The 23,311-nt window shown below is 44.9% G+C and overlaps 1 long non-coding RNA gene across 1 annotated transcript in view; it reads right to left on the minus strand.

Annotated features, from left to right (window-relative positions):
• Nucleotides 1-19,484: 19,484 nt before the first annotated feature.
• LOC309668009 overlaps nucleotides 19,485-23,311 on the minus strand; it is a 30,345-nt gene continuing 26,518 nt past the window's right edge. Inside the window, exon 5 of the long non-coding RNA XR_014268026.1 lies at nucleotides 19,485-20,600. This is a non-coding gene — a long non-coding RNA (uncharacterized lncRNA). The remainder of the gene's footprint in view (nucleotides 20,601-23,311) is intronic.

Genomic DNA, 23,311 nt, shown 5'->3' on the forward strand with positions numbered 1-23,311 from the left:
GATTTGAGCAGGGTCCCAGCACACTGTGGTGCCATCTTCATTGCACACAGAGACACTGGAGGGGGGTGTGAAATGCCACCTGTGCCCCCAGCTGAGCCAGGAGGAAGGTGCACCTCTTCTCGCCCACAAGCTATTTGTTAGCCAAGCGTGTACCTGAAAGCTGCCTCCACCTAGAGCGAGCATCTTTTCCTATTTCACTAGCGCAGAGAAGCACCGCACCCTTTTTAAAATGAATGTGATTTTTTAAAATATTTATTTATTGTATTATTTATTTTGGCTGCGCTGGGTCTTAGACGCGGCACGCGGGATCTTCGTTGTGGCATGAAGGATCCTTCGTGGCGGCATGCGGGATCTTTAGTTGTGGCGTGCGGGCTTCTTAGTTGCAGCATGCGTGCGGGATCTAGTTCCCCGACCAGGGATGGAACCCGAGCCCCCTGCATTGGGAGCGTGGAGTCTTACCCACTGGACCACCAGGGAAGTCCCCAGAGAGGGCCCTTTTAACTAATTTCTAACAAAGGCCCTGTAGATGCCAGCAGTGGCCCTAGATTGAGCTATATTAAGAGGGTAGAACCTACAGGACGTGGTGACTGATGGAATGTGATGGCAAGAGAAAAGCCTGGCTAGCTCCCAGTGTCTGCACTGGAAGGGCAGGGTTAGAAAAAGAAAGACAGATCTGGGGGCGGAGACAGAATGAGGTCACAAGTGGAGACCTTGGAGCCTGTATGGAAGCCAGAACTCCTCGTTTTTGCACCAGGCCACTTCCCCTCCATTCTCTGACACAGATGCTTAGGCCACCGTCTGCGGTCCTCAGCCGGCAGCACCGCAGGCTCCTTAGGGTGGCTGGTCCCAGCCTGCAAGAGCCAGAGTCTCTCGGGGCAGAATCGGAGTGTCTTTCCAGGGCCTCAGTGGCTCCTCTAGAGTCCCGTTGAAGGAAGGGCCTCCCTAGTGACTAGCAGGGGGTACTGTGGAGAGCGTTCCTAAAGGAAGTTTTTCAGGCCATAAATACCATCCACCTCACTAGACCCAAATTTGCCACAAATTCTAGATTCTACTTTTCGAAATGTCTCAGAACTGTAAAACGGGTTCAGAAAAGTAGGTTTTCAGTGTTCCCTAGAGGGCAGACCTAAACCCTTTCAAAGAACAAAAGTCAATGGGTCATATAGCCTATGACTGTCAAAGGGACTTTCCATGTAGACTGTACATTAAATCATCCCTTGTAAAACTCCAAAGGAATTTCAAACCTAAAGATTATCTCCAGGGCTTCCCTGGTGGCGCAGTGGTTGAGAATCTGCCTGCTAATGCAGGGGACACGGGTTCGAGCTCTGATCTTGGAAGATCCCACATGCCGCGGAGCAACTAGGCCCGTGAGCCACAACTACTGAGCCTGTGCGTCTGGAGCCTGTGCTCCGCAACAAGAGAGGCCGCGACAGTGAGAGGCCCGCGCACTGCGATGAAGAGTGGCCCCCGCTTGCCGCAACTAGAGAAAGCCCTAGCACAGAAACGAAGACCCAACATAGCAATCAATCAATTAATCAATCAATCAATCAATCAATCTTTAAAAAAAAAAGATTATCTCCAGGTGTAAGGTAAACTTCAAACTTTATATGTGCATGTTGAGTGGAGAGAGAGGGGAGGAATTTCAACCCCAGGCACTCAAATTTGCAAATAAAACAGCCAATGATGTCTGTTTTTAGAGAAGAGAAAACTGGCAAAAGCTGTTTCCCAATGTTAACTTAGTCGAGTGTTCATTGCAGGTGAAGAGGATGTGACATATCCCAAGAGGGAGAGTCACAGGTGGGAAAGGAAGTAACTTGTCCAAAACACAGCTAGTAATTGGTGAAAAGAAGACTTAAACTCCAGCCTCCCGGTCTCTAAAACCCTGACACTTAAAAACACTTTTTTTAATTATAAAATATTTCAAACATACAGAAAAAAATTATATAAGTACCTATGTACATATTCTCATACCTCCCAGCTTTAACAACTCTAAACATTTTGATGTATCTGCTACATAACATTTTTTAAGAAAGAAAATATCACAGAGACAGTTGAAGCTCCAAGGCAAGCCTTCCTGCTCCATCTCCTCCCTCCCTCCCCAAGTTCACCCTTCCTGAAGCTGGTGCTTAGCCTTCCCATACAAGTTCCAGTACTTTCACTGCCCACGTATTCATAAACAATATAAATCAATGACTTACATGTTTTTAAGCTTTAACTAAGTGGAATTACTCCATACGTATCATTCTGGAACTTTCAAAGTTTCTTGTACTTACCCACACTACACAGTTTATTCTGAAACACATTCATTTATTCATTCATTCTTTCATTCAACTCTTGTTTATTGAATGTTTGTTACAGATATCACCACTGAGGTTGACTCACAGATGAAAACCCTAGGTCTCACCTTCTGATTTCTGATTCTGATTCTGGAGGAGCTGGTCCAATGAAACATTCTTTTATTTGTTTGTTTTTAAGTTTAAAATTTTTTTGTTTTTATACAGTGTTTAAAGGTTACTTTCCATGTATAGTTATTACAAAATATTGGCTATGTTCCCTGTGTTATACAATACCTCCTTGAGCCTGTCTTACACCCAATAGTTTGTACCTCCCACTCCCCCCACCCCCAGTGAAACATTCTTAATGCCCAGGCTGTATAACTATTTATTGGGGTGACGTGATCACTCAGAAAATACAGGATAGCATTCGTGTTCTTACCTGTTGGTGCCAAAGGAAGAATAATTCTAAGGACCATGGCTCAAGTGGCTTGAGATCCCACTAGTGCAGAAAACCATAGATGCATCAAAAGGTCCTCAGAACCAGCCTCAGATGCTGGCCTGCTGCTGGGTCCCCAGCTCCTCATTGTGGGGATGTCTTCAAGATGGTCTCAGTGTCCTATCCTCCTGATCTGGTATAAACATTTGAGGATTTTAGTCTTCCCTCTACTTCACCCCACTAAGGAGAGACAAGTCTCATAATGGTCCAACTCCCTGACCCGGCCATGAGCAGAAACAGGGAACAAGAAGTAACTGAGGGACTTCCCTGGTGGCACAGTGGTTAAGAATCCGCCTGCCAATGCAGGGGACACGGGTTCAAGCCCTGGTCGGGGAAGATCCCACATGCCGCAGAGCAACTAAGCCTGTGCGCCACAACTACTGAGCCTGAGCTCTAGAGCCCACGAGCCACAACTACTGCAGCCCGCATGCCTAGAGCCTGTGCCCCGCAACAAAGCGAAGCCACTGCAATGAGAAGCCCACACACTGCCACAAAGAGTAGCCCCTGATCGCCGCAACTAGAGAAAGTCCGCATGCAGCAACGAAGACCGAACGCAACCAAAAACTAAATAAATAAATAAATAAATAAAGAAGTAACTGACCAGCAAGGCCTTCATCCCTGTCCCTCTTTAAATGTGTCAAAACCAGACATGTGGGAAACTTCCCTGGTGGTCCAGTGGCTAAGAATCCGCCTTCCAATACAGGCGATGCAGGTTCGATCCCTGGTCGGGGAACTAAGATCCCACGTGCCACGGGGCAACTAAGCCCGCCACAACTACTGAGCCCACACGCCACGACTAGAGAGAAGCCTGCGCGTTACAACAAAGAGCCCCTGCGCCACAATGAAAGATCCCATGTGCTGCAACTAAGACCCGACGCAGCCAAAAATAAATAAATATTTGCTTTGTAAAATGCTTGCTTTATAAAAAACAAACAACATCAGACATGTGGGATTTCTTTGCCCCTTTTCTATAACCTGTCATCCAACACAGAACATTCCAGTGGTTACTTAATGTTTCATTAATCCTGTCTCAGTATGAGTCAGCACATTTTTATTGGTAAATGATGGAAAACACAACTTAAATTTGTTCAGTATTTTTTTTAAGGCGGGGAGAGGGTGTATTTGTTCATGGGACTGAAAACTACAGAAGAGCTGTCTTCAGATGTGACTTGACCCAAAGCTCAGTAGTGTCACCATGATCTTAGTGTCTCTCTGTCTCTCCCCCTCTTTGTTTTTATTTTTTTATTTAAAAAAAAAAATTTATTTATTTATTTGGCTGCGCCGGGTCTTAGTTGCGGCATGCGGGATCTTTATTTATTTTTTTTTATTTTTTATTTTTTTAGCGGAACTGCTGGGTTTTAAGTTTTTGAACTGCTTTTGGAAGTGGCTACACTATTTTACATTTCCAACAACAATGTATGTTCCAATTTCTCCACATCCTCACCAACATTTACTATTGCCCATCTTTTTTATTATAGCCATCCTAGTGGGTGTGAAATGGTATCTCATTATGGCTTCACTTGCATCTCTAATGACTGATGATGTTGAGCATCTTTTCTTGTGCTTATTGGCCATTTGGATATCTTTGGAGGAACTTCTGTTCAGATCCTTTGTCCATTTTTTTTTAAATTAATTAATTTATTTATTTTTGGCTGTGTTGGGTCTTCGTTTCTGTGCGAGGGCTTTCTCTAGTTGTGGCAAGCGGGGGCCACTCTTCATCGCGGTGCGTGGGCCTCTCACTATCGCGGCCTCTCTTGTTGCGGAGCACAGGCTCCAGACGCACAGGCTCAGTAATTGTGGCTCACGGGCCTAGTTGCTCCGCGGCATGTGGGATCTTCCCAGACCAGGGCTCGAACCCGTGTCCCCTGCATTGGCAGGCAGATTCTCAACCACTGCGCCACCAGGGAAGCCCATGCGGGATCTTTAGTTGCAGCATGCGGGATCTTCGTTGCGGCATGCGGGTTCTTAGTTGCGGCATGTGGGATCTAGTTCCCTGACCAGGGATCGAACCCGAGCCCCCTGCATTGGGAGCACAGAGTCTTAACCACTGGACCACCAGGGAAGTCCCTCTCTCTTTGTTCTTACCCTGCTTCCCTGGTTCCCTTTCGGACAGGTCTTTCAAATGATGGCCCCTAGCAGTTCCAGACCTGTTACTTCGCCACTTCAAGGCCCTCAGAAAAGAAAGATCTTCCTTTCTCCAGCAATGTGAACAAAATCCCAGGTCTAACTCTCATTGGCTTGAATTGGATCACATGCTTAATCACATGTTTATCCCTCAACCCATCACTGTGGCCACACACATGGGATGTGTCACCTCCCTGTACCTTGGGTCAGATGCCCTTTCCGGGAGGAGTCAGCATGGGGACTGAGAAGGGTGGGTGCTGTAAGGAAAAACCATATGAAACTAACAAAAGAAGGGATGCTGAATGGCAGAAACAAGATGTCTAGTCACTCATGTTGAGAATATATTGTCATTCCAGCTACTAACAAGACACCAGTAATACAGGGGCAAGGCACATTTGGGGGGTCATTGCTCCTATTCTATCCATCACAGTCCTGCAGGAGCTGGCTGTCCTCTGGCTCTCTGCCCAGCTCACCCCTCCCCACCCAGAGTGGGAGCCCCCAGCAGCCACCTTTCCTCCATACATTCCAGCTTAAGAGCCTAGAGGTGACCGTCCAGTGGAAGTGTCACCCTGACCCATGCAAAGTCAATCAGATCCTCTCTCCTGACACTTTTTGGGATTTCATAGACCGCTAGATGATGGCTGAGGGTGGGTGGCTGAAGCTGCATCGATCAGGACCAGGCCTCTCCCACTATGCGGAACAGAGTGAGGAGACCCAGACTGTGGAAAGGGGAAAAGATGCTGCCTGCCCTTCCTGCTTCCAAACCCTGAAGAGGCCTCATTACACGCATACTTGGGTCCCCTGGGATACATCCCCTTTTTCATTTCCTTAAATTAATCTCTGATTCTTGCAACAAAAAGCACCTACTATGTGCCAGCAGTGACTATGCCATAGCCCTTCCCCTCACAAAGTTACAGGGTCTTACAATTCAATAAGAAAAACTCATCATACACTTAAAAAAAAAAAAAAAAAAAGGTCAAAGGCTAAGAATAGGTAGTTCATAGTCCAGGAACGACAGGTGGCCAGCAAAGCGTAGCTCAGCTTTACTTGTATTCAGGAAACTGCTGATTAAACAGCAAGATACTGTCAGTCACCCAATTGATTGGCAAAGATTTTAAAGTTTGATACTATCAGGAATGGGGAGGGTATGAGGAAAGGGGGACACACAGCTGGGAATGTGTCAACTACTAGGGCCAATTTGTTTTTGTTTTTTTAATTTATTTATTTATTTATTTTTGGCTGCACTGGGTCTTCGCTGCTGCGTGCGGGTGTGGGATTTCTCTAGTTGTGGCAAGCGGGGGCTATTCTGTTGCAGAGCACAGGCTCTAGACGTGGGGGCTTCAGTAGTTGTGGCACGCGGGCTCAGTAGTTGTGGCTCGCAGGCTCTAGACGGCAGCCTCAGTAGGTGTGGCGCACGGGCTTAGTTGCTCCGCGGCATGTGCGATCTTCCCGGACCAGGTCTCAAACCCGCGTCACCTGCATTGGCAGGCGGATTCTTAACCACTGCGCCACCAGGGAAGCCCCACTAGGGCCACTTCGGAAAGCAATTTAACCAAATCTATTGAAATCTAAAAATGCACAGACTCCTAAAGGCAATGTGGTATCCTGGATTGGATCCTGAAACAGATAAAGGACATTAGTGGAAAAGCTAGTGTTATGGACTGAATTGTCTCCCCTCCTAAATTCATATGTTGAAGACTTAACCCCCAATGTGACTGTATTTGGAGACGGCCTTTAGAGTGGTAATTAAGGTTAAATGAGGTCATAAGGATAGGGTCCTAATTCCATAACACTAGTGTCCTTCTAAGAGGAAGAGATACCAAAGAGCTCTCTCTCTCTCCCCATGCAGGTGTGCACAGAAGAAAAGCCGTGTGAGGACACAGGGAGAAGGTGACCATCTGCAAGCCAAGGAGAGAGACCTCATAAGACAACCCTGTTGGCGCCTTGATCTTGAACTTCCAGACTTCAGAACTGTGAGAAAATAAATTTATGTTGTTTAAGTCACCCAGTCTGTGATATTCTATTATAGCAGCCTGAGCAGACTAATACAACTAATGAAATCCAAATAAAGTCTAGAGTTTAGTTCACAGTAATATGCAAAAGTTGTTTTCTTAGTCTTGACAAATGTACCATGATAATGTAAGATGATAACATTAGAGGAAACTGGGTGAGGGATATATGGGAACTCTCAGTACTCTTTGCAACTTTTCTATAAATCTAAATTTATTCCAAAATTTTAAAAAGTTTATTTGCAAAATGCACATACTCTCTGATCCAGAGATTCTACACTAGAGAAACGTACATGTACAAGAAGACATGGATAAAGGGTGTTCCTTGCATGTCAGGTAATGACAACCCAGGAATTACCTCACTGTCCTTCAGCAGGGAAAGAGCTGAATAAGCCAGAGAATGTTCATGCTATAAATACTATATGGCAGTAAGAAAGAGTGAGGTAGAGCTATGTGTATTAAAGTGATAAAAGTAAGATGCAGAAGGATTTAAGTTATTCAATAAAATACTGTCATGAGAAAAAGAGGAAGAGTTGGGGGGAGATGGAGCAACTTGGAGGCTGCTGGGGCTTTCAAGTGGGTGGGCACCTCTGCCCCCTTGGCCACTCGGTGCCCACTGCCCCTTGGGCATGTCTCCTCCTTCCTGTTTCTCTGTCTTCTTTCTTCCCCCTAACTGTTCACTAAAAACAGTCATTGTATTTCATTAGGTTATATTTGCCCAATTCTTAGGGAAAGACAAACACTTTTCTGATTATCTCCCCACTTATTCATGCAATATATACACAATTACTATTTCTTGTATGTGGCCTTCAGGAAGTTCTTTGAAACAGCAGCCCTGAAACGTCATGTTCTCTATAATCAAGGACTCGCCCAGTGTGCAAAGCTGACAGCAGGGCAGGGATACATAGAAGCTGCCGCCTGAACTATTGGGACATTTACATCCTTTGGGGGGGTCCTATCGGTTTTATAATTTGGGGAATGTGAATGGTCCCCAACATTCCATGTCCAATCACACAAATGCCTTTAGATTCTAACTCCTAAGCGTCTCTCCCCTGCTGACCGAACTTTCAGAGCCTGTTGTTAAAAGGTATTGAGGCGGGACTTCCCTCGTGGCGCAGCGGTTAAGAGTCCGCCTGCCAATGCAGGTGACGCGGGTTCGAGTCCTGGTCCGGGAATAACCCACATGCCGCGGAGCAACTAAGCCCATGCGCCACAACTACTGAGCCTGCACTCTAGAGCCCACGAATCACAACTACTGAGCCCGCGTGCCACAGCTACTGAAGCCACACACCTAGAGCCCGTGCTCTGCAACAAGAGAAGCCACCGCAATGAGAAGCCCGCGCACCGCAACGAAGAGTAGCCCCCGCTCGCCGCGACTAGAGAAAGCCCACGCGCGGCAACGAAGACCCAATACAGCCAAAAATAAATAAATAAATGAATGAATAAAAATTAAAAAAAAAAAAAGATACTGAGGCACATTAAAATTTTAGGAATTTATTTGAGAAAAAATTCATCCAAATTGGTCATCATCAAATGGGAAGTGGTTAGAAGCACACCACAGATGGGAGCTTGGGAAAAACTTTTATAGAGAAAAGGTGGAAGCAAAGGAAGGAAATTACTGATTGACTATAGCTTAAACGCTATTTGGCTGTTAATGACTGGTTGTTAGGTTTTGCTTTCATAACCTCGAGGTATTTACAGGTTAACATTTTGGTTTGCTTACGTAGGTGCTGAGGCACTAGAGCCACCTCAGTCTAATGGTCTCTTTGTTTAATTTAACAATTCTCCCTTTTGATCATCCGGAGGATGAACAAAAGTTTAGCGATAGCCCCATTCTCAGTCACTATGAGAGTTAAATTGCTCTTATCAGGTTATGATGTCAGATCCATAGAAGAATTGCTTTTGCTGTTTATCCCATTGTACATCTTGTTTCTGTTTCTCCAAGCACAGTGAGACCATCTGATTTGCTGCTGATGGCTGCACACATGCATTTGAGATCTTTTAGGCAACACAGCCCACCAGGGAGACTGCGATGATGACTACTGGGGGATAATACCAAAAGGCTGAAGTCTACTCCTTAGCCGGGGCCCCCACGAACCAAGCCAGTTGGTATAAAGTAAATCAAGAAATGTACCTGACGTGGTACCGATCTGTTTTAGCCAAGTAGCTTGTTTGTTAATTTCTTGTATTTGAGTTTTTACAACACCAGAGGTGTTAATTCAGGTACAGCAGGAGGTGTTAGCTATGGCACAGACCCCTTGTTCAGCCAACAAATAATCTAAAGCGATTTTACTATCTAAAACCACCTTAGCTAGAGAGCCTAGGTACTTTTGTTGTGCAGCCAAGGCCTTAGCGGTAGACTCAGCTATGGTGGCCAGAGTTAAGAATAAGTTTCTAAACATATGTTTGTTTGTACTAACTCCAAGCCAAGGAAGAAGGGACCATCCAAATGATGCCCATCCAGAGGTGTTAACATCTGCTGACAAACTTCTTTTTGTTCCATAGTATAAATTCAAGGGAGTGGCCAACGTTGAGTTTCTGAGGTATTATGAAGGGACAATGGAACACTAAATGCAGCAAGAGCACAGTGCCCTGGGACTTCCCGGATGGTCCAGTGGTAAAGAATCCGCCTTCTAATGCAGGGGACGCAGGTTTGATCCCTGGTCAGGGAACTAAGATCCCACATGCCGCGGGGCAACTAAGCCCACGCGCCACAACTAGAAAACCCACATGCCACAACTAGAGAGAAGCCCGCGCACCACAGCTAGTGAGAAGCCCGTGCGCCCCAACGAAAGATCCCGCATAGCGCAACGAAGATCCCGCATGCTGCAACTAAGACCTGACGCAGCCAAAAATAAAAATAAATAAAATTGTTTTTTTTAAAAAGAGCACAGTGCCCTTTCATCCTCCAGCTGTCAAGACAATGAGTTGCTCAATCATAGAGGCCAATACCAAAACTTCCACATATAAAGCCATAGCCAGGAAGTGTACATAGGGCTCCCTCGTGAGTATTAGCATCTGTGGGCTCATTGGCTGGTACAGAGGCGTTAGCACCATCCTACCAAGACCCAACATGCTGAAAGACCACCTAAATACATGGGCCTGTCAGCAAGCCTATAAATGGTCTGATTTACATTGGCTGCTCTGCAGTGTTTTTTATATATATATATTGAGTGAATCTCATTTTCCCATCCCAGGGTTGGATTAAATTGAAGCAAGGAATGGGGATATGTAGATTTAGTATTTTTACCTTTATAAAAGGGAGCTGCCGAACAATTCAGGCACACGGTGGCATTTGGGATTTCAGTGAAATTACTTATAGGGTAAACTAAAGGGTCTCTCCCTTCATGTACTGATTTTGGTTTAGCATGACAAATCCAGCAGTTAGTTAAGTTTCCTGCAGTAGCTATTGTTTGTGAAATCCTAATTATAGTGTTATCTTTCCATGCATTAATGAAGAGAAAAAGCAGATAGCAAGTAGGTGAAAGGGATAAAGATTTCATACTGGAGATAAAGATCCTGATCTGTGATCTTGAGAGAGCTGTCCACCTCAAGATGTCATTTGTTTCTGGGGAGGAATCTCCCAATTTTAACTTTAGATTTCCAGCTAGTATGCAGTTCCAAGAGTTTGGAGCAGCCCTTTACAACTGGGAGGTGTGGACCCAAGGTTCAAGTCTCTGAAGTTTGGCTGCCATCTGGGTAGGGAGGAGAACCTGAATGGTCCCTTCTAACGAGGTTCAAGGGCAGTCTTTCTCAGGTGTTGTTTCCTGAGAAGACCCACTCTCCAGGTTCTAAGTTGTAGAAGCCTCGACAATCTGTAGGAGGGTCATGGAAAGCTTCTTTTACCTGTTGGAAATACACTTTGGCATAATACGTTAAAGCTTTACAATATTGAATCATGTCAGAATTTGAGTACAGGAGACAGATGTGGTTCTATCACCAAGGGCACAGGTTTTCCTGTCACTATTTCATAAGGCATTACTTTATCCTTTCCCATAGGTGTTGATCTAATCACCATTAAAACGAATAGTAGAACTTTAGGCCAGGGCAGTCCAGTTGATTCTGTTAATTTAGCTAGCTTTAGTTTTAAGGTACCATTTGTCTGTTCAACTTTACCAGCTGACTAAGGACAACAATAATGCCATTGAGTCAGCAGTGCTTTATTTGTTTAATTTTTTGTCTGGTGAAATGAGTTCCCCTATCATTGAAGATTTCTCTGGGGAAGCGTCATGAAGGAAATATATTTTCTAAAAGTTTCTCAGCCACAGTTGCGGCATCAGCCTTTCTGCATAGGAAGGCTTCAATCAATTCTGAGAACATACAAGCAATTACAAGAACATATCAGTAACCCATTGAGGGAGGCAAGTGAATGAAATCCATCTGTAAATGTTCACATGGCCTGCCCAGTAGGTGGTGAGAACACTCCATCTAATACTTTAATAGTCTTTCCAGGGTTATGGGTTTGACAAATCAGGTATTGGTGGTAAACCAAATTTGTGACCTTGGAGTAGTCATTCCACCAATACTTCTTCATAATTTGGATCATTTTATCTGTGCCATGATGAGTTGCAGAATGTAGAGCTTTTAGTAATGGCACTTTCAAGGATTCAGGAAGAACCAGGCAACTGTCCTGGCCCTCAGTGAATTGTTTAACATGAAATTTGCACCCTTGTTGGTCCCAACATTGTCGCTCCAGCTCAGATGCCTGATTTTGTCTTTTATATAAATTATCATAAATAATTTGGTTAGAATCAATCTTGTGGAGTTCATTCAAGTTGCGTATTGGTACAGTTTTAGTGCTGGCTGATTTAGCATGGAAGTCTGCTAGAGCATTTCCCTGATACTCAGGTTCTGTCTTTCTAGTATGAGCTTCAGTTTTAATCACTGCAATTCAGTTAGACAATAGAATGACAGAGAGCTGTTCATTTACTTGGGGCCGTGGTTTGTTTTTTTTTTTTTTTTTTTTTTTTCCGTGGTTTGTTTTTTTCTTTTTTTTTCTGGTCACCCTGAGCAGCATGTGGAAATTCCCCGACCAGGGATAGAACCTGCACCCCCTGCAGTGGAAGCACAGAGCCCTAACTACTGGACCACTGCGGGAGTGCTACTTGGGGCCCATTTTTTTTTAAGATTTTAATTTTATTTATTTAGTTTTGGCTGTGTTGGGTCTCTGTTGCTGCGTGCGGGCTTTCTCTAGTTGCGGCGAGCAGGGGCTACTGTTAGTTTCAGTGCACGGCCTTCTTACTGCCGTGGCTTCTCTTGTTGCAGAGCACGGGCTCTAGGCGCACGGGCTTCAGTAGTTGTGGCACACAGGCTCAGTAGTTGTGACTCGCGGGCTCTAGAGCGCAGGCTCAGTAGTTGTGGCACACGGGCTTAGTTGCTCCGCAGCATGTGGGATCTTCCCGGACCAGGGCTCGAACCTGTGTCCCGTGAATTGGCAGGCGGATTCTTAACCACTGCGCCACCAGCAAAGCCCTGGGGCCCATTTTTGATCAGCCTTGCACCAGCAGTGAGGAACCTCTCTGTTTCCATAATATACCAAAGTCATGGACCACCCTAAAGGCATATTTACTATCTGTATAAAGGTTTACTGATTTTCCTTTGAATAGCTGACAACTCCGAGTGAGAGCATATTGTTCTGCTGGTTGAGCAAAGTTAAACTGGGGAAGGCCTCACCTTTCCAATAATTCCTATTGAGCTGTCATAGCATATCCTGATTGATTTTTCCCTTCCGCATTCTTAGCATAGGACCCAGCAACAAAGAGTACCAAATCTTGGTTTTCTAACGATGTGTCCTGTAAGTCAATGCAAGGGGTCAATAACCATGACACCACGTCTACACAGTTACAGTGATCTGTACCATTGTCTGCAAGGGCAGCAGTGTTGAGAAAGTTGCAGCGCTCAAGAAGAAGCTTAGATGTATAGCACAGGGAGAACAGCTTGATGCTTTGTGACAATATCGAGGGGTGGGATAGGGAGGGTGGGAGGGAGGTTCAAGAGGGAGGAGATATGGGGATATATGTATACATATAGCTGATTCACTTTGTTGTACAGTGGAAACTAACACAACATTGTAAAGCAATTATACTCCAATAAAGATGTAAAAAAAATATGTATATATATACACACACATATATGGGAATGAAATAAAACTATAAGATGAAAAAAAAAAAAGATGGAGTTTAGAAAGTGAAAGGAGGGACTTCCCTGGCGATCCAGTGGTTAAGACTCTGCGCTTCCACTTCAGGGGGGATGGGTTTGATCCCTGGTCAGGGAACTAAAATCCCACATGCCGCGCAGCTAGGCCAAAAAAAAAAAAAAAAAGTGAAAGGAGAAGGATCTCATGTTAGTCGGCTTGCTGAAAAATGTTGAGTCTGATGGGAGTTTAATAGACTCTTAACAGCATGAGGTATAAGTCATATCCTAATATGAAATGGAAAAATTCTTAGAAAAGTACAACCTTCCAAGACCGAACCAGGAAGATATAGAAAATATGAACAGACCAATCACAAGTAATGCAATTGAAACTGTGATTAAAAATCTTCCAACAGGGACTTCCTTGGTGGCACAGCAGTTAGGAATCCACCTGCCAATGCAGGGAACAGGGGTTCGAACCCTGGTCCAGGAAGATCCCACATGCCACGGAGCAACTAAGCCCATGCACCACAGCTACTGAGCCCGCGTGCTGCAACTACTGAAGCCCATGTGCCTAGAGCCTGTGCTTTGCAACAAGAGAAGCCACCACAATGAGAAGCCCATGAATCACAAAGAAGAGTAGCCCCCACTCACCGCAACTAGAGAAAGCCCTTGCACAGCAATGAAGACCCAACGCAGCCAAAAAAAAACAAAAACCTTCCAACAAACAGAAGTTCAGAACCAGATGGCTTCACAGGCAAATTCTAGCAAACATTTAGACAAGAGCTAACACCCATCCTTCTCAAACTGTTCCAAAAAATTACAAAGGGAGGAACACTCCCAAGCTCAGTCTATGAGGTCACCATCACCCTGATACCAAAACCAGACAAAGATATCACAAAAAAAGAAAATTACAGACCAATATCACTGATGAACATAGAAGCAAAAATCCTCAATGAAATACTAGCAAACAATCCAACAACACATTAAAAGGGTCATACATCATGATCAAGTGGGATTTATCTCAGGGATGCAAGGATTCTTCAATATAAGCAAATCAATCAATGTGATACAACATATTAACAAATTAAAGAATAAAAACCATACGATCATCTCAATAGATGCAGAAAAAGCTTTTGACAAAATTCAACACCCATATATGATAAAAAAAAAAACTCTGCAGAAAGTGGGCATAGAGGGAAACTACCTCAACATAATAAAGGCCATATACAACAAACTCACAGCAAACATCATTCTCAATGGTGAAATACTGAAAGCATTTCCTCTAAGATTGGAACAAGACAAGGATGTCCACTCTTGCCACTATTATTCAGCATAGTTTTGGAAGTCCTAGCCACGGCAATCAGAGAAGAAAAAGAAATAGAAGGAATCCAAATTGGAAAAGAAGAAGTAAAACTGTCACTGCTTGCAGATGACATGATACTATACATAGAAAATCCTAAAGATGCCACCAGAAAACTACTAGAGCTAATCAATGAATTTGGTAAAGTTGCAGGATGTAAGATTAATACACAGAAATCTCTTGCATTCCTATACACTAAAAATGAAAAATCAGAAAGAGAAATTAAGGAAACAGTCCCATTTACCACTGCAACAAAAAGAATAAAATACCTAGGAATAAACCTACCTAAGGAGGCAAAAGACCTGTACTCAGAAAACTATAAGATACTGATGAAAGAAATCAACGATGATACAAACAGATGGAGAGATATACCATGTTCTTGGATTGGAAGAATCAATATTGTGTGGGACTTCCCAGGTGGTCCAGTGGATAAGACTCCACGCTCCCAATGCAGGGGGGCCAGGTTCCATCCCTGGTGAGGGAACTAGATCCCACATGCATGCTGCAACTAAGAGTTTGCATGCCACAACTATGGAGACCTCCTGCCGCAACTAAGGAGCCCACCTGCCACAACTAAGGAGCACACATGCTGCAACTAAGGAGCCCTGGAGCTGCAACTAAGGAGCCTGCCTACTGCAACTAAGACCCGCTGCAACCAAATAAATAAATAAATAAATATTAAAAAAAAAAAGAATCAGTATTGTGAAAATGACTATACTACCCGAAGCAATCTACAGATTCAATGCAATCCCTAGCATGTTACCAATGGCATTTTTCACAGAATTAGAACAAAAAATTTTACGATTTGTATGGAAACACAAAAGACCCCGAATGGCCAAAGCAATTTTTTTTTTTTTTTTTGCCTGTGTTGGGTCTTTGTTGCTGTGCGTGGGCTTTCTCTAGTTGTGGCGAGTTGGGGCCTACTCTTCGTTGCGGTGCACAGGCTTCTCATTGCGGTGGCTTCTCTTGTTGTGGAGCACAGGCTCTAGGCACGCGGGTTTCAGTAGTTGTGGCTCGCGGGCTCTAGAGCGCAGGTTCAGTAGTTGTGGCGCATGGGCTTAGCTGCTCTGCGGCATGTGGGATCTTCCTGGACCAGGGCTTGAACCTGTGTCCCCTGCATTGGCAGGCGGATTCTCATCCACTGCGCCACCAGGGAAGTCCGGCATTCATGCACTTCTGAGAGTTAAGGGCTTTCATACTTTAGAGTCTCAATTTCATCAATTCCTGCTTGCAGAGAGCAGAACACCTCAGGTTCAGGAGGGTCAGGAAATTCCTTCTGAGTTAAATTTTATGTAACTCTTTATTTTAGAATGCAACTCTCATCCTAACAGGCTTACTGGGGCCACGTCACACAGAAGGAAAGTATGGTTTCCCAAAAATGGCCCTAGTGTCATCTGGGCTAGTTTAGTTTAGACACAAATACCCTTTGCCTTTGGCTAGAAACCCCCAGTATGGAAATACTTTACTCCAAGGGATTTGCTGTTTTGTGAAAGTCGGTTTTAATATAGATAAAGTGGCAATGGTAAACCCCAATACTGTGCCGTATTCTGCATTGTTTATCTTAGTTTCCCTTTTCTCATTTAGAGGAATCCTGGGGAGCAACTTACCAAAGGATCCCTCAGAGCCCCATCAATGCTTATTATTTCAGTAATCAAATTTTTTGACTTCCCCCAGTGGAAAGGCAGTCTGGACTAATAGGTGGAGGTCTCTTAAACGATGGGTTCAGCAGGGGGCATTGCTTTTTTCAGTGCCCCACTCGTTTACAGCAAAGGCAGACACTTCAGGGCACAGTATTCCTGAGTGGAGAGTCTCTAGGTTCTGGCTTGAAATGTGTTCGTGGAGGTCCCCTTGGCCCTTGGAACTATTGTAACTTCAGGGCCGTAAATTGGTTGGCTTTTTGAATTTCATCTTGCTCCAAGTTTTTTTCAAAATGCTTAGCTACGGCTATTAATTCAGCAAGAAAGGTGGCTTCCCAGCACAGCTTGTGTCTCTTTATTAGGCTACTTAGTTCAGCCAGAGCTTGCTAATGAATAAGGAAGTGAAGGTGTTTTCTGAGCCTTCGTTTAATAAAGCAAGCCCAGAATTTCACAAACAGGGCTTCCAATTTTGTCTTATTATCTGAGACTGCTTCATTCTTTTTTTGTTGTTTGCAAGATTGACTGATAGACCCGTCAGTCTTTTGAGGAAATACCTTATCAATACTTTCAAATAGGCACTTTCCTGGTGGCTCAGTGGTTAAGAATCCCCCTGCCAATGCAGGGGACACAGGTTCGAGCCCTGGTCCAGAAAGATCCCACATGCCGTGGAGCAGCTAAGCCTGTGTGCCACAACTACTGAGCCTGCGCTCTAGATCCCATGAGCCACAACTACTGAGCCTGCACGCCTAGAGCCCATGCTCTGCAATGTGAGACGCCACCGCAATGAGAAGCCTGCGCACCTCAACAAAGAGTAGCCCCCGCTGTCGCCGCAACTAGAGAAAGCCTGCGCGCAGCAGCAAAGACCCAACGCAGCCATAAATAAATTAATTAATTAAAAAAATTTTTTTCACGTAGGTCTTGGGCTATTTTTCTAGAGTCTGTTGGGCCATCCCTGGCAGAGCAGTTTGCATGTGGGTCTTTTTTTTTTTTTAATTTATTTTATTTATTTTTATTTTTGGCTGTGCTGGGTCTTCATTGCTGCACGCGGGCTTTCTCTAGTTGCGTCGAGCGGGGGCTACTCTTCGTTGCGGTGCACGGGCTTCTCATTGCGGTGGCTTCTCTTGTTGCGGAGCACGGGCTCTAGGCACGCGGGCTTCAGTAGTTGTGGCACGCAGGCTCAGTAGTTGTGGCTCGCGGGCTCTAGAGCGCAGGCTCAGTAGTTGTGGCGCACGGGCTTAGTTGCTCCGTGGCATGTGGGATCTTCCCGGACCAGGGCTTGAACCTGTGTCCCTCGCATTGGCGGGCGGATTCTTAACCACTGCGCCACCAGGGAAGCCCTGCATGGGGGTCTTTAATATCACTCTTGGGGTCTTCCCACTGGGCTTCAGTCATTTATTTTTGGGCATTGCTAGGTCCTAATGTCATATGAATAAACTGGCAGCAATCTGGGAGCCCATATCATAGGCTGCAATTAGAATTCTAAATTCCTCATAAAAATTTTGAGGATTCTCTTGAGGATTTGGAGAACCTTTTATGATGGCCCTAATTCAGCCTTTGACCATGAGAAAAGATGGTTACATTTAGTATTCAAGGCTCAGCAGAGGGCCTCACTTTAAAAGGCAATTGAGTGGGACTTCCCTGGTAGAGCAGCGGTGAAGACTCCACGCTCCCAAGGCAGGGGGCCTGGGTTTGATCCCTGGTCAGGGAACTAGATCCCACATGCATGCCACAACTAAGAGTTCACATGCCTCAACTACGGAGCCCATGAGCCGCAACTAAGGAGCCCACCTGCCGCAACAAAGACCCAGCACAACCAATAAATAAATAAATTTTTTAAATAAAATAAAAGGTGTAAAGGGATTGGTAGGTTCAGAAAATTTAGGGAGGGGAGGTTTAAGGGAAGGAGCAGTTGGAGTCAAGTTAGTCAGTGTGCACTTTTTAGATTTTTTTAGATTCACTGTCAACTTGTTGCTTAAACTTTTCATTTGTGTTTTGTAAAGAATCTTTTAAAGAAGCAATTTTCGATTCATTGAGTTTCTAAGATGCTTCAGCATACCAGTAAAAAAAAAAAAAGCACCCCATTGTTTGGGGGAGATTTGGGACCCTTTTTTTCTCTAGAGCACCTTGTAAAGATATGCTTGTCTAGGTTAAAAGTTCCCTACCATGACCACTGCAATTTAAGGTTATCTTTGGTAAGGTTAACCCACTGGTTCAGAAAAACACAGATTCTGGGCCCATAATTTTATACATATAGTTAGCCAGGGTCCCAGACAGAGGAGTCCCAGATTTTTTGGACTCAGGGAACCAATTTTTCTCTTTTTTTCCCCCTTATTACCTGAGGCCTCACACTGGACCTGTTGCAGGAAGGGAGACCCGTTTCAGGGCCCAAGAGTGGGCTCTTGTCTAACATTCGGAAATGAATTGTCCAAGGAGACACACGTGCTGACAAAGCAGGAGACATTATTGGGAAGGGGCACCCGGGTGGAGAGCGGGAGGGTAAGGGAATCCAGGAGGACTGCTTTGCCACGTGGCTTGCAGTCTCGGGTTTTATGGGAGTGGGGTTAGTTTCCGGGTTGTCTCTGGCCAATCATTCTGACGCAGGGTCCTTCCTGGTGGTGCATGCATCACTCAGCCAAGATGGATTCCAGTGAGAAGGATTCTGGGAGGTTGGAAGGAGAAATGGACTGGCGTCTCCTCTCTCCTTTTGACCTTTCCTGAATTCTTCCAGTTGGTGGCAGCTTGTTAGTTCTGTGGTCCTTACCAGGACCTCCTGTTTAAAATAACTCATGCAAGTGGTTACTATGTTGCCTGGCCAGGGAGGGCAGTTTCAGTCAGTATTTCCCCTAACAGACCCAGTCCAGCTTAAGTCAGACCTAATCTGACCCTGGACCCAGTCCAGATTTTTTTAAGTCAGCTGGCCCCCAGACCCAGTCCAGAGAAAGAATGCTCGAATAAATTCGGGGAGCTCTTTCAAACACAAAACCTGCAAACCTCAGGCATGAAAGGAACTTACCCAACTTTCAGATGTAGCAAGAAAGCAGTGAGCTAAATGGGCTCAGCGGGTACCTCTGTCTGGTTGCTTGTTGCTCCTGTGGGCCATTTGGCATCTCCTTTGTTTTTTTTTTTTTTTTAAAGAATTGTTTCTTTTTTTTTTAAATTTTTTTTATTTATTTATTTATTTTTGGCTGTGTTGGGTCTTTGTTTCTGTGCGAGGGCTTTCTCTAGTTGCGGCGAGCGGGGGCCACTCTTCATCGCAGTGTGAGGCCTCTCACTGTCGTGGCCTCTCTTGTTGCGGAGCACAAGCTCCGGACGCACAGGCTCAGTAGTTGTGGCTCATGGGCCTAGTTGCTCCAAGGCATGTGGGATCTTCCCAGACCAGGGCTCGAACCCGTGTTCCCTGCATTGGCAGGCAGATTCTCAACCACTGTGCCACCAGGGAAGCCCTGGCATCTCCTTTGGATCCCACTTCTGACACCAGAACAGTTAAAAGATAAACTGAGGCATACTAAATTTTTAGGGAATTTATTTGAGCAAAAATCAATTCAAATAAGGCAGTGCCAAACTGGAAGTGGTTAGAAGTGCTCTGTTGATGGGAGCTGAAGAAAACTTTTATATGGAAAAACTGGAAGGAATGTATTGATTGGCTATTGCTTAAATCCTAGTCGGCTCTTTGTGGTTGTTTGTCTTTACATTTTGCTTTCATAACCTTGAGATATTCACAGGCTTAGATTTTGGTTTGCTTCCATAGGTGATGTAGCATTAGAGCCCCCTCAGGCTAATGGCCTCCTTGCTTAATTAATTCACACCGTCATCTCTCCTGCACCACTGCATCAGCCTCCTCCTCTATCTCCCTGCCCCAGTCTTGTCCCCTGCAATCCATTCTCCACACAGCACTAGAATGATCTTTCTAAAGCAAATCTGGTGCAGTACCTCCCTTGCTTAAAGCCCTCTGGCTTCTCATTGCCCTCAGAATCAGAATCCATTCCTTCACAGCCCAGCTGACCCCTTATCCTCATCTCTAACTACTAGCACTCCAGGACCCCTCAAGGAGGAGGCTGTACACATACAGCACCTGGAATGCATTTCTCGCCCTGCTCCTGGTTCAATTGTCCTCATACTTTAGGTTTCCTGTAGGCATTTCAAGGACCTATGGTGGTCTGCTGCAAAACCCAGTCAGGAAAACACAAGAATATAATTACCTTCTTATTTGTATGTCAAAATAATGTACTGAAATGTTAATTTGTCTTCTGTTCTCACTGCTATGGAAGAATTAGCCGGTCATTGATTTGAAAGCCTGGGTTCACAGAAGCAAAGCAGCTGGATTGTTCCAGAGGGGAAGGATCTCAGCAATTGAAGGGAATCCTGGCAGGATTCCAGGGGAGGCAGGGAAGAGATACCTGTGGACATCTCCTAGGTCTTGAGAGCAATGGAGAGGGTCTCTGTGGACAGGAAAAGGCTCACCTGAGAAAGCCAGGATAAAGGAAAGATCTGAAGGCAGAGCAGTAGTGCGTCAGGGGAGTAGAGGTGGGGAAGATCAGTCTAGGCATTCCAGCATGTGCAAACGTCCTGTGGTGGAAGGAAACAGACTCATATAAAGAGGAAAGTGGCATGGATGAGATATGGCTTGAGGCAGGGCCAAGCATGCAGGGTTTTAAAGGCTTTGTTAAGGATTTTGGTCTTTTTTCTAAGAGTAAGAGGAGGTAACCGAAGGGTGTTTAAACATTGTGGGGGAGGTTGACATTATCAGATTTATATTTTGAAAAGATAACTGTGGAAAGATATTGCAGAGGAACAAAGAGTAGAGGCAGGAGATGGATAGAAAGCCTTTGAACTGGACCAGGAGAGAAAAGAGGAGCTGCTAGGAATATGACAGTGGACGTGGAAATGTAGAATGCAGGCAGATTCCAGAGTCACTGAGGAAGTTCAACAGAAATGGGGGAGGGACAGGGGGAGGAGAGGGAGGCTCCAGTGATGACGTTGAAGTTTTGATTTGCATGAAAGGAAAGGTGATGGTGTTATTATTGAGCTGTGGGACATCGGGAGAAAAGCAGGCTCAGGGGACGGAGCAGATGAGCTGGGGAGCATGTGGCTTCAAGTACCAGAAGGCAGAGGCTAAACAAACGATAAGGCTGTTTATTGTTTACAGATGAAGCCCGGAGGTTGGAGTTTCCAGAGTTTTCTCAGACTCTTTCCACTCTTCAGCCCCGTCATTTTTTGCATGCTGGCTTTTTACTCCTTTGTTTGTTGTCTCATGACGGACATAGCTCCATATATCACGTGCTTACACCAGCGTTCCAAGTAAAAAGTAGGGTGCAGGGGCACAAGGTCCTTCCCTTCAGGGGCTCTGTCTTTTTATCTGGGAAGCAAAATCCTCTCCAGAAACTCCCCAGCAAATTTCCCCTTGCCTCTCATGGGCCAGAACTGGCTGCATGACCATACCTGGACACAAAGGAAGCCAGGAAGATTTGTATCAGTGACAAAGATTCTTCCTTGACAAACTCCAGTCAGGCTCCTTTGAACTCTATTCTCAACTATGCCCTGACTTTTGGGCTTCTGTATTCATCTCTGCATCGTTCAGTTTTAGCAAGACTCTGTTAGGTCGGTTTAGCCACAATCCCGCCCTCACCCTTGAGGTTTCCATTTAGTAATTTTCCATCCACTGACCCCCACCCTGTTCCTTGGCTATAAATCCCCACTTTTCCTTATTGTGTTCGAAGTTGATCCAGATCTCCCTCCCCTAATACAAACCCTCATTGTAGTAGCCCCTTGAATAAAGTCTACCTGATCATCATCAACAATTGTCATGAATAATTTTCTCTTTAACACCAGTCATTTGGCAAAAAAGAAAAGGATTATCATTGGTAGTTTAGAGTAATCATAATTTATCCCCCGGGGCTGAGGGCAGAGCCTATATTCCTAAAATCAAGGGAGTGCTATCTACTTCCTGTACCAAATGGGGATCTCTCAGCAGGGATAAAGGAGCTGGGGAAGGGCTAATGGGTCGCAATGAACGGGGTGTGCACAGAGAGTATCAAGGTCAACTATCATTTGTGCAGTCCACATCCATGCTTCTTTCTGGAAACAGCACCTCCATTTTTCCTTCTGGAATTGGGCTTCTCACACTTAAACCAAGTGGTTTGGGTGTGGCTGATCTCATGCCCCACATTGTGGGACTGGTGTATGACCCAGGTAATGCTGCCAGATAAAGTACAGGATGCCTACTTGGGACATATGGATCTTCACATTTTATTTATTATTTATCTGAAATTCAAATGTAACTGAATGTCTCATATTTTTATTCATTAAATCTGGCAACTCCAGATCCAGGCCTACCAATAGGACACAGACATTGGTTTGGAAAAGGCCATGAGTCCTAAGCCAGGCAGTTGAGAACCCCCTTCAAATATTTGATGGAGCGCTCAGGAAAGAGGCTTTTTTATTTCACTGGGTTGCAAAGCTAGCAGAACATAACTTCAGCTGCAGGAGTCAGCCTAAGACCTAGATCTGGCTCATCCAAAGATTCCTTCTCCAAATTACAATGACTGGTTCGTAGCAAGGCACAAAACCCAAGCAAAGTCAGCAAGACTCGAGCCTGGAGTTGATGATGGAATTATTGGGAAAGCAGAATCTCTGTCTGTCTGCTGGAGTCACTGAGCAGGAAGCATGTAAGCCTGTTGGTGCTGGTGACCATCTCACCCTAATGTGAGGAGGGTAAGCCTAGAAGTTAAGTCAGCAGAGGGAATTCCCTGGCAGTCCCGTGGTTAGGACTCCGCGCTTTCACTGCCGAGGGCCTGGGTTTAATCCCTGGTGGGGGAACTAAGATCCCACAAGGTAAGTCGGCAGAGAAAAAAAGCATAAGCAAGAGATGGAAAAACAGATACTGTGTCTTGTCAATATTATTGAGCCTCTAATATCAATCAGCCAGGCCTGAAGTCATCCTACCCCTGGACTTTTCAGTTAACTAAGCCAATAATTTTGCTTTACGGCTTAAACCAGTTTGACGTGGAGTTCTGCCACTTGCCACCAAGGGAATACTGATTAGGGGAAGATCCCTGGTTCAATTTTGGACACGTTGAATTTGAGATGCCTCTGATGTCAAGTAGGCTGTTGCATGTGTGAATCTGAGCTAGAGGTTTAAACTAGTAAGCCTCCTTTGTAGAGCTGGTGATTGAATTTCCCATGCCTAGAACCCAGCCTGGCATAACGTAGGCATTCAATGAATATTTGATGAATACGTGAATGAATGAATATAGCAGTCTGATAAATTCTTAGTAGCC

The sequence above is a fragment of the Balaenoptera physalus genome, assembly GCF_965194825.1.
Source record: "Balaenoptera physalus genome assembly, chromosome: 10".
Classification (NCBI taxonomy): Eukaryota; Metazoa; Chordata; class Mammalia; order Artiodactyla; family Balaenopteridae; genus Balaenoptera; species Balaenoptera physalus.